Here is a 12,342-nt window from a genome sequence, read left to right on the forward strand (position 1 = left end):
GAGGGCCCAGAGATACCTCTCCGACAATCGGAGTGACCAATCCTATTCTTGATCTATGCCAACTCAACAAGTACCATCGGAGACACCTGTAGAACACCTTTATAATCACCCAGTTATGTTGTGACGTTTGGTAGCACACAAAGTGTTCCTCCGGTAATTGGGAGTTGCATAATCTCATAGTCATAGGAACATGTATAAGTCATGAAGAAAGCAATAGCAGTAAACTAAAACGATCAAGTGCTAAGCTAACAAAATGGGTCAAGTCAATCACATCATTCTACTAATGATGTAATCCCGTTAATCAAATGACAACTCATGTCTATGGCTAGGAAACTCAACCATCTTTGATCAACGAGCTAGTCTGGTAGAGGCATACTAGTGACACTATGTTTGTCTATGTATTCACACATGTATTAAATTTCCGGTTAATACAATTCTAGCATGAATAATAAACATTTATCATGATATAAGGAAATAAATAATAACTTTATTATTGCCTCTAGGGAATACTTCCTTCAAGTTCTTACAACTCTCATTCTTGAAACAATTTGGCTTTTGAGTTGTAACACTTAAACTTGATGGTTGTCTGCCACTTTTTCTGCTACCTTGTGATGCGATGATAAATTCTGCATTAAGTCATTCTGCACACACCCATTTCTCATTTTGCATGTCATTATCTTTATTATTCTTATGTATGCACAATGAATTGTCTTCGTATGTTGAAGAGGATCTCCACAAAGTAAAACCTGCCATGTGCATTTGCATTCAAAAGCAAACTACTTATATGCACATCTTTAGGGGGAGCCTTTTCCAACTCATGAAGACAATGCCCATGTACTTTAACTTTCACATACTTTTATCCCCGTTGAAAACTTCAATGAGTTTGTCATCAATCACCAAAAAGGGGGAGATTGTAAGTGCATCTAGTGCCACCCCTAGTTGGTTTTGGAGTATTGACGACAAACGTGGTTGAGGGACTAATGTGTTTGTGGGAATTGCAGGACAACACAGGTAATAGTCCCTCATTGGTTCGGTTTATCTGCTAGAGACGACCCCTAAAGTGTATGAAGACATTGAAGACAATGGTGGTTCGTGAAGACATTCACGGTGAAGATAATGACTTGTGAAGACATTCACTTGAAGACGATGGAGTGCGAAGACATAGTTTCTTTCGTAGTTTCCTTTTCTTCTTTCCTGAGTCATAGGAACCACCGTACTGTTAAGTGGGGTCCAAGTGAACAAAGTAAGATGCCTGATTTGATGCTGAACCAAAATCCTATGTCTTCGAGCGAAGATAATGAGAGCAAATCTTATCCAGAGTTCGATGAGTCAGCTTTTCTTGTAGCCCAAGCCAGGCTATCGCGTGTGTTTGAAATCCGACTGTTGGACACATGTCGGTTCCTTAGTGACCCACGGTCATTTCAAACTTATCTTATCGGGTTGCCTCCAGGCTATAAATAGCCCACCCCCTACACCATAAATTGGTGCCTGCTTAGAGTTAGTGCACGCCTTTTTTCGTTTGAGAGCAACCCACCTCCAAAGTCTTCGTGAGAAAGATACTTGTGAGGACAAAGCCCAAAACACCGAGAGCCAAAGAGTGTTAGGCATCACTGAAGTCTTTTTGTCCGCGTGACCTGAAGACTTGTTACACTTAACGACTGTGCATCCTCCAGCCGGTTAGGCGTCATGTTCTAAGCATCCAAGAGTCATTGTGGATTGCTGGTGAACGGAGTCTGTGAAGGTTTGGAAGTCTACCTTGAAGACTTACCAGAGTGATTGGGCGAGGACTGGGTGTCCTTAGCTCAAGGGGAATAAGGCGAAGACACGACCTTTTGAGTTCAATCTCAGCCTCCCTAACCAGACGTACGGTTGTCACAGCAACTGGAACTGGTCTACCAAATCCCTGTCTTCTCCAAGCAACTGGTTCTATCCCCTACTTCGTTTACATTTCAGTTTGTCTTCGTGAAGTTGTTGCTTGTCTCCCTGATCTGTTTGACTTCACTATGTGAAGACTATTATATGTTTGGCTTCATACTGTCTTCCATTCTGATCCATACTACCTAGCTGCTATTAGTCTTCATACTTTCATCATACTGCTTACTTGAGTATGGCTTGTCTAGTGTAGTTCATCTTCCGCTACATATCATATAGGTTCATTTCAACTGTCTGTCTCCAAAGGCCTCATGTTTTGAAGACTTTCATAAAAATCGCCTATTCTCTCCCCCACCCTCTAGTCGATAACTAGCACTTTGAAATTATATCTACACTTTGGCTATATGGGTAAGTTAATTTTCTGACGGTTCAATCTTTTATCAAGATCCATGCTAATTTTTTTCTTGTGTTATTTCATGGCTTCTTAGGCTGATTTTTGACTTGCTCTTGTTTGTGACAAGTTGATCATTTTTCTTAGGATGAAATTTTGACTTGCCCCTGTTTGGGGTAAGTCAATTTTTCTATTGGTCTTTGAAGCCCGTTACACATTGCTTAAGTTTTTGTTTGTATGTCCTTTTGTTTTTTGCTTTTTTAGTCGCTTTATCTTTTATATACATGGTTATTTTTGACATGTTGGATGAGTAAAAATGTACACACGCGGCGTGAGTACTATACAATATGTGTGTAAATTCAATTCTTCTTAAAGGGTAATACCAATGCCACTAGTCCATCTATTCTTAGAAAACTTATTTTATTTTATTTTTTGAAATTTTATTTCATTTTCCTTCTTCTTTAAGGTAATACCAATGTCACTAGTTCATTTATTCTTAGTAAACTTCCTTTTGTGAAATTTCACTATTATATGATATGTTCATTCTTACATAATATATATAAAAAAATTCTATGTAAATTATATGCAAAGTTTCTTATTTTTTTATTTTTTTATAAAGGGTAATACCAACACCATTAATTCGTTCTTCCTTAAAAACTTCATCATTTTGATTTTAGTTTTAATTTTTATTTCTTTTTTACTTAAAGAGTAATGCCAATGACACTAATTCATTTCTTCTTATTAAACTTCTTTCTGTGAAAATTTCACTATTATATGCTTGCACTTACCTATGATAAAAGGGTGCAATGTCTATGTAAATTGTGTGTAAATTTTGTCGTTATTGTTTTATTTTTATTATAATTTTTCTTAAAGGGCAATACCAATGCCACTAATTCATTCTTCATTAAAAACTTTATTTTATTTTATTTTATTTTAGTTTATATTTCATTTTATTTCTTCCTTTAGGCGCAATACCAATGCCATTAATTCATTTCTTCTTAGGATACTTCTTTCTGTGAAAATTTACTATTATATGTGTATTTGAATATTACAAAAAGCATATTTTCTTTATAAATTATGCAAATTTTGTCATTCTTTGTGTTTCTATTTTTTTAATTCTTTTTAAATGGTAATACCAATGCTATTAATTCATTCTCCCTTTGGAAATATCATTATTTTGATTTTGTTTTAGTTTCTTTCTTCTTTAAGGGTAATACTACCAATGCCACTAGTTATTTACTCCTTTGAAACTTATTTTTTGTGAAAACTACATCATTTTATGCTTATTCTCGCGTCTTTTAAAAAAGCACAATTTCTGTGTATTATGTGAAAATTTTGCCCTTTTAGATTTTTTTCTAGCTGCTTTTTTCTTCTAGGGCAATAGCAATGCCACAAATTCATTCTTCCTTAGAATTTTTTTTAGGTTAAAAAATTTTCCTTTCTTCTTAAAGGGTAATACCACAGCCACTAATTCTTTCTTTCTTAGAAAACTTCTTTATTTTGATTTAGTTTTAGTTTTTATTTCATTTCCCTTCTTCTTTAATGGTAATTGCAATGTCACTAATCCAACTTCTTATTTGCGAAATTCCACTATTATCTGCTTGTCCTTGCATATGATAAGAAGGCAAGTTCTGTGTAAATTATGTGCAGATTTTTTTGTTATTTGTTTTATTATTTTTCATTTTTAAATGGTAATACTAATGATATTAATTCATTATTTTTAGGAACTTTTTTATTTTTGTTTTCTTTCTTTCTTCTTAAATGGTAATACAAAAATCACTAATTCATTCTTTTCTAGAAAACTTCATTACTTTGATTTTTTAAATGGTGGTACCAATGCCACTAATTCCTTCCTTTTTAGAAAACTTCATTTTGTGAAAACTCCACTATTATATGTTTATTTTTGCATACTATGATAAGGCGCAATTTAGGTGCAAACAATGCGCAATTTTTTCACTATTATATGCTTATTTTTGGGTGTATTATAAAAAAGGCATAATTTCTGTGTAAAATATGTGCTAATTTTTATTATATGATTTTTTTTCTGAAACGAGCTTCTATCGCAATTTTCTATGTGCTTGACTGAAACTATTTTGGGATCAATCAACTGAAATTCATTTTGAGCCGATTGAACTGTAGCCGATCCCTTATAGATTGCTCGCACATGGAAATGCCTGCCCTTAGATTAGTGGATTTCCACGATACGGGCAGTCTGCCGCACACGCCAGAAAAGTGGTGACCTAGCAGTATGTCTGAAGGCCCAAAAGTAGAAAGGAAGAAATGGAATCCGATCGAGAGCGAGAGGGCGTCAACAATTCGAAGATACCAAAAGCAGAGTCGGCTGGTAGTGCGGAGCACTGGAATGGTGATGCGAGCAGACGATGCCCACTGAACTAATATGACGACGACGGCAATGAAGCTGCGTGTGTTTTCCATGTGTTTGCAGGCATGTGATCCAGATCGTATATCCCGCTCCCTCCTGTCCCGACGGCATTTGTTCGTGAATGGTCAGGAATCGGAGCAGAGACGGGCCCTGATAGACTCCTGACCGTGCATTCCATGCCCCCCCACATTTGAATGACATGCCCTGGTGGATGCTCAGAGAGAGAAAGCCAGATTGACCTATCGTCGAGCTTGAGGCTAATTTTTTTAAAATAATACATTTTTAATTAATTTTCAGAAATAATACACGGTTTTGATATTTTTCGAAAATAATACGGCCTCGTCTTCCTGGAGGACGACTGGACCTAATCGTCCTTCATGAAGATGATTAGTTCCAGTCGTTGTAGCGACCTGACCTCAAACGGTCAAGCATCTGTGTATCTGTGCCATCCCTGAATCGGTATGCTGGCACACACAGTACATCAATGTATATATCAAAGTGCAATCACATGTATAAATAACGTAAAACTGATATATATAGCTCATAAGTCTCAGCGGAAACAACATAAGGGTGTGGAGTCCATCAACGCCAACGGCAAGTTGAGTATAGACCGTAACCCTACAACGTAACTCTTACTCGTCGTAGAAAATTCCTGCAACATAAGACGTTGCAGCCCTGTAGGTCAGTACATTGAATGTACTGGCAAGTCACATCATAAGAGTAATGAACCTATTTGTACATGCAATTTGGCTGGTGGAAAACTCTAGGTTTAGTTTTTGCATAAAGCTAGTTTTCCCTAGCATAAAAGATATTATTCTACCACTACTTTATAGCATAGGATGAGTTGGTAAACCCAACTCAATCCCTTCCCAAAGTTTCATTTAAAACCCAACTGTTTAATTAATAGTGATGAGATCTCCGAGCATTTCCACTACTAGATGCTCAAGTTGTCCGTAACCGGGGACACGGCTAATCGATTAGGTTTTAACACTCTGTAGAGGTTTGCGCACTTTTCCCCACAAGACTCGATCGCCTCCCTTGAAGTTCTCGCACTGCCTGGCGTTTGAGAACAGGATGACCGAGACATAGTCTTTCGAAAATGTTCCCCCTTAACCCACGGATAGGCTGGTACACCTATATCATTCTACATCTGCTAGCCTATCCTGGAAGAGGTCACACTATCTACTCAACTAAGCCAGAGCCCATTTTGGCTTGTGGCTGCACACGGAAGCTTCTAGACATGAGAATATGATTGATCTCTTTGAGCATGGGTGGCCGACCACTAGTCGTGCACCACCATGGATTAACCATGCATGCTCCCACTGTACTTCGCCACCATTCAAACCAAATACCGCCCAGGTACTTCATTTACAAGTCTTGGTCCTAATTACTACTTTGTCACTCATGTCTCACCATGTTCGCTTCCCAAACCACGTTTACATTTAGCGAGGCAAAAAAGACTTACACGGTGGTGACAAGGATGTATAGATCAGACCTACCTCAAATGAACTACTAGGTAACGGCATAGCCATCTGGCAACAATAAATCCTACCATGCAATCCTACCACAAAAGGACTAAGTGCATAATATAAAACATAGGTAATTGAAGGAATGATCAAATGTGAACTTGCCTCGTAATAGTTGATGAAGACGATATCGCTCTCAAAAATTTACTTAATAGAACTATTCGTCACTCTCCGATGAAAATCTATGAAGTCAAACATTGCACTCACATAAGCAATCATTTCAGAGAACCAAGAAGAACATGCAAAGCAAAAGTCTTGGAAAACCAAATGAACATTCAACACACTTAACTAGCATGGAAATATCCTAAGTGCAAAACAACATGTGACATAGGGTGCAAAGATGTGATGTGTACTAAAGTGCATACATGGCATAATAGTAAAACTATCATAGACAGACCATTTTTGTGTGGAAAATGTGTGACAATGGTCCAAGTGGTAGGGTTTGGCTACCGTGACATGGTGCAACAAGAATCACATCAATCGAAGCTACGGTTTAGGAGATATGGCCAATTGAAGTTTGATTTCAAATCTGAATAAAGTTCAAATTTGAATTTGGCCAAAAGTTTTCAAAGTTGGTTTTCTGGATAAAGCTATTCGAGACGAACATTTTGCCGCTGGTTTCGTCGGATTTGGATCTACGGTTAAAAAGTTGTGGCTAATCTAAGTTTAGGGGCTAATATGCTAATTCTAGGGACTGAACGGTGAAGAAAAGTAATCACGAACAGGTCCTGGCCACGTGGCAGATTTCTATGGCTGCAAGTTGTTCGCTGTGAGGCTTACATGGCGAACAACCGCTAAATAGGAAAAAAACAGCAACCGCAGCTAAACTAAAGAAAACCAACAATCGGTTTTAATCTAAACCGTTTGGTTGAAACAAACCACGGTTAACCGATATAATACTAATAAATAAATAAAAAAACTAAACGAAGCAAATAGGAGGGTTCTCTTATGATGGCGACGACGACAAACAGGGACGGCGGCGCTGGCGTCGGGCGGTGGACGGGGCGGCGGCTGCGGTGCTCCTCGGCGGCGGGGAAGAGGACGGACGGGACGGGCGCGAGGTGGGCGGTCCGGTGGTGGTGACGGCGCGTGTCGGGGTGGCCGGGACGGGTGGAGCAAAGGGCGGCGGCTCCATGCTCCGGCGAGGACGCAGGTCGTCGGGGCGGCATCTCTGGTGACCTAGGGACAAGAGGAGGATGTCAACGAGATGCGCTTCGACTCGGGCAACAAAAAGAAGGAGTCGGTGGAGGCCGGGGTGGCTCACGGGCAACGAAATCCTCCGGTGAACTAGCACAGCTTCGGCGAGATCCAAGTGGCTACGGCGAGCGGTGCGAGATGCTAGGGACGACGTGGAGTGGCAGAATGGAGAGAGGAGGACGAGGGGCTTTTATAGGCGCGGGAAGGGGTGCTCGGGGCTGCGGATATGCGTTATCCGAGCACAAGGCGGGCGACTATTGCGGGCGGTGAGCTCGCAAGCTCTATCTGAATGGGAGGAGCGGGAGGTTGGAGATGATACGGGTGGGCCCCATGGGTCAGCGACAGGGAAGAGATGAGCGAGGGAGAGAGACGTGCAGGCGAGCGAGCGCTGGCTCTCGGGCGCGGGGCTGGGCCGGTCGGCCAGTCGGGCGCGGCTGGCTCTTGGGCCAAAGTTGGCCAGCGGCTGGCTGGGCCGCGGGGTGCTCCTGGGCCGAGCTGGCCTCGGTCCAGGTGGTGTGTGTGTGTGTTGTTTTTTTTTTTGCTAAAAAAACACAAAGGAAAACTGTAGCAGAAAAAAATAAAAAAATTACATAGGCATATTTTATATCAAAATGCTCAGAAAAATACCAAGAATAAGATGAACTATTTTCCAAGTTCAAATAAATTCCAAAAAAACCCATAAAATTCAAATAGTGCTACTGTTGCATTTAAAATCAATAAAATCATTTTTAAATAGCAAAATGATTTCAAATTTATTTTCTCCTAATTTTCTGTTGAAGGGAATCATTTTACCCTTATTTCCATTTATTTATTTTTAGGAGAAAATTAATTTGAATATAAAACTAAATAACTCCCAAGAGGATTTTGAATTTGAAATTTCAAACAACTTCAAAAGGAAACTGAGTTCCAAATAACTTCAAAGTGACTTCCAAATTATTTATTTGAAACTCCCAACTCTCTTTCTTCAATTTTCAAGAAGTCATTTTATCTTCCCTCATGAACTCATTGAGTTGCTTAAAGTTTCTAAGTTTGGATTTCAAATGGAATTCAAATCATTTTCAAACCCCTTTTCATTTCTTTAAATGGAAGAAGTCATATTATCTTCACTCTAGGATCTTGTGATGAAATGAATTTGAATTCTTCGAGATCAAAATGCAAGATGAAAGTTTTGGGAAAGTCCTTTTATTCCCTCTCATTCAACTTTCAAAAAGTTCCAATTTCCACTCAGTTTCACACAATCAATCACACAAAAATCAAACAAACAATCACAATTATTTATTTAATATAACATTCCAAAATTTAGAATTTTGGGATGTTACAAACTACCACCCTTAAAATGAATCTCGTCCTCGAGATTCGAAGAGGCTAGAAAGAAGGTTAGGTTTGGGGGGTCTCCTTGAAAATCCATTAATCAACACATGGTATGGGGTGCTACCACCCTTAGAATCATGGTCACGGTTCTAACAAAACTCATGTACTCCATGCTTTGCGTTGACGGTGTCAGTCTTCTCATATTCTCCGAGATAACCCCTTCACTTTTGCTCTTCTGGTAAGGGCATGGCCTTTTCCTCAAAATCAGGAGTCCTTGCATCAAAATAGGATCCTTCTGAGACTTGACAGGTCTGGCGCCAATGCTAAACAACTATCGAAAACCTCATGGTGGTCGACAAATTCTGGTTCCTCCTATAGAAAATGGGTCTGGGTTGAATCTCACCGTATAACATACGATTAGCAACGGGCGCATGTACAGGGTTTCCATCATCCTGCCATTCTAAGGCCTTTGGTTTGTCGTGTTGACACTCCTCTAGGGTTTTAAGGTTCTCTGATTTTCTATCAACATATGATAGCCCATGATAGAAGTCCTCGGTATAGGGGCCAATCCATCCCGTACTTGAATCATTACCACATACGCAGATAGTGAATCACGTATTCTAACACTTGGGAATCCTCACAAGCATTGCAGAACTTCTCTTCTCCACAAACTGGGTTCGGGTAAATCCATTTGTTCTGTAAGCCAAACAAAATCTCTATCGCTTCTTCACAACTCTCGGGTTTACGTAACCTCCTATGGAACGTCTGCTGATGAAATCACAGCTTCCTTCAGAATTCTTTTCTTCAACAAGATTGTGCTTGTTTCCTTATCAAATCCTGGGTCATGTGGGTTATGGCCCACTTCAACACTTGTATATCTTTAACTCATCTGGAGTTACTATTGTTCCATATTCCAACATTACATCTCCTTTAAATCCAATAGTACTTCATTCCTTCACACTCTTAGGGTAACCATCATAACTAAAACCAAACTCAAACTCATTTGTCCAAACTCCACTCTATGGAATACATTTTATTTTCCATTGTTCAAGTGTTCACACAGACAAGTACCGCCAAAAAAATGCACTGGTTCATCCATAATCCATATTATCTTCATAACAAATCCTTTATTACATCCTTAACCACTACTCAAAACTCAAATTTCAAAAGTACTTTATTACAAAAGTTGCCATCCACATAGTTTGGTATAGTCAAGCATTACTTCCATCTTTATTCATTTGCCCTTCTTGAAGATACTTCAGTCCCACTAGAATTGTGCGATGTGATCCTTCAAATCATCGATGTTTTGCTTCATCGTGGTGGCCATGAGCTTCATCTCCATCATCTCTGCATGGACCTCTCTCAGGTATTCCTGAGTGTGACGGAGTCTTGCTTCTAGTATTTCTCCAATCTGACGTATGGATTCCATAGCAGCTTCACGAACAGAGCCGAAGAATATTGCTCGTGGTACTCGAGAAATAAAAAAGTATTGTCCCATAGTCTTTGGGCAAACTCCCTTCACATGGTGGAGGTGTACCTCCACATACCAAAGTTCAACTCCCTTCTCCATGAAAGGATAACCCTTGTAGACTGCATCTCCTTCAAGATTAATATGCTTCATCATGTCCTTGAGGATTTTTGGGTAATCCTGATCACTGGTCAGGGTCATGATCGTTTCTGGGCCCTTAAGAAAAGACTCATAAAGGGTTGTCATCTGCAGGTATAAGATAGAAGGGGTACTCAGGATAATGCATATATTTCCTTGGGTGGAATGTGGTTATTTTGGGGGAAAGGTTTGGGTCAGCTTGCCCATGTGCTCAAGTTTTAAGTCTGGGTGACATAGTGAGGGAGGCACTCACAATCAACAAAGAACTCATGACACCTCATATGAGATTTCAAACATATCAACTTTTATTTCTTCACGAACTATTACAATTTCCATTTCATAACTCAACTCAACATCCCCAAAATAAAAGTGTATTCCACATTCATTACATGCTTTATTCTAATATCAAGATCTCAACTACTCAGCCCAAGCTTTCCTCGAGTCTGAACGTTCTCTGGAAAAATGCCCTACTCCTTTGCAGCGTAAACAAATGACTTCAGACAAATCTAGGGGCTTCCTAGTGGTTATCTTGGCTCCTTGGGTTCTTGGCTTCCTTGCTGGGCATTTGCTAGCGTAATGACCTAAATCCTTGCACCTGTAACAAGTGATTTGACGCAGGTCCTTTTCTGCGGAAATTGGGTTGTTCTGGGGATACATGCTCTTTCTCTTCCTCGACTTCTTCTTTCCGATCAATTCCTCTATCTCTTGTCGATCAAACTCCAATTCTTCCATCGGGAAGTTTCCTAGATACTCTTGGTTTTCCTTCGTGCAATACTGTGAAAAATGTCCTTCTTCTCCACATGAATAGCAAGCATTGGAGTAAAATCTGTTTAGGATTTCTCCATCAGGGTCGTCAACATCTTCTTTCATCACTGGTTTTCTTAAACTTTCCCCGAGGGCTTCTTTCACTGCTTCCTTCTGCTGCTTGGTAATTTCTTGTACCTTGGGATAAATATGACACTGGGCAGGGTAATGCGTAGTTCCTTCACACAAGAAACAAGTAACCTTCATGGTTGGACATTCTTCAGCTTGGTGATTTCCTTCACAATGAGGGCATCCATCCTTGTGTTCTTCATGGGTATGTCCTATCTCACCACAAATCTTGCATGCACGAGGTTTCTTCATTTTATTGCCATAGGGCTTCTGAATAAGACGAAACCTTAGTAGAGTCATCTTGAATTCCTCCAAAGTTTTTGCTCCGTTACATCCTTGTATGGCATGATGCATTTTCCACCAGGTTGCAGCACTTTTTGTAAAGTACTGAAGAGCGTATTGAACCTCATACTTCCTTGCAACCAAATTGCTCCTGAAGTGATTCTCCATGTTTTGAATCCATAGCTCTACCTCTAACTGAGTGATCGGTCCAGAGAATACAAGTCCATCTTCATTCATCATCTATTGGGTCCAAGGGTTTTGGGATGAGATACGAGGGATAGAGAGATACACCCAATACACATAATATAGTTTTGAAAATAAGTTTTATTTGTGGCTGTCAGGAAAATCATCAAACAATGACAACTCACCAACATCGCATCTAACGTGAGTATACAACAGGGGTTTGGTCCTCTAAAGTTCATATAAATCTTGGAATATGTCAATGTCTTCAAATTCTTCAATTCTTCAGAGGATTCGACAGTTGTAGCTTCAGTTCTTCTAGTGTATGGTGAAGTCTAATATCTTGTCATTCTCGGAGTGGCTTCAGTTTATCCTCCGTGTGGTCCAAAGGGAATGGGGTATTGTCTAACTATTTGAGGTAAAAGGAAATATTTGATAAAGCTCAAAAAAGAAGAGAGGTAAAGGATCTTTTTTGAAAATTAAGTGTTAGAGAAATCATTTCCTAAGGGCTTTCCAGTTTCTAGGGTCACGTCCTACAGTCAACATGTGCTCTGATACCATCTTGTAGCGACCCGACCTCAAACGGTCAAGCCTTTGTGTATCTGTGCCATCCCTGGATCTGTATGCTGGCACACACAGTACATCAATGTATATATCAAAGTGCAATCACATGTATAAATAGCATAAAACTGATATATAGCTCATAAGTCTCAGCGGAAAC

Source organism: Triticum dicoccoides, chromosome 2A (genome assembly GCF_002162155.2).
Source record: "Triticum dicoccoides isolate Atlit2015 ecotype Zavitan chromosome 2A, WEW_v2.0, whole genome shotgun sequence".
Classification (NCBI taxonomy): Eukaryota; Viridiplantae; Streptophyta; class Magnoliopsida; order Poales; family Poaceae; genus Triticum; species Triticum dicoccoides.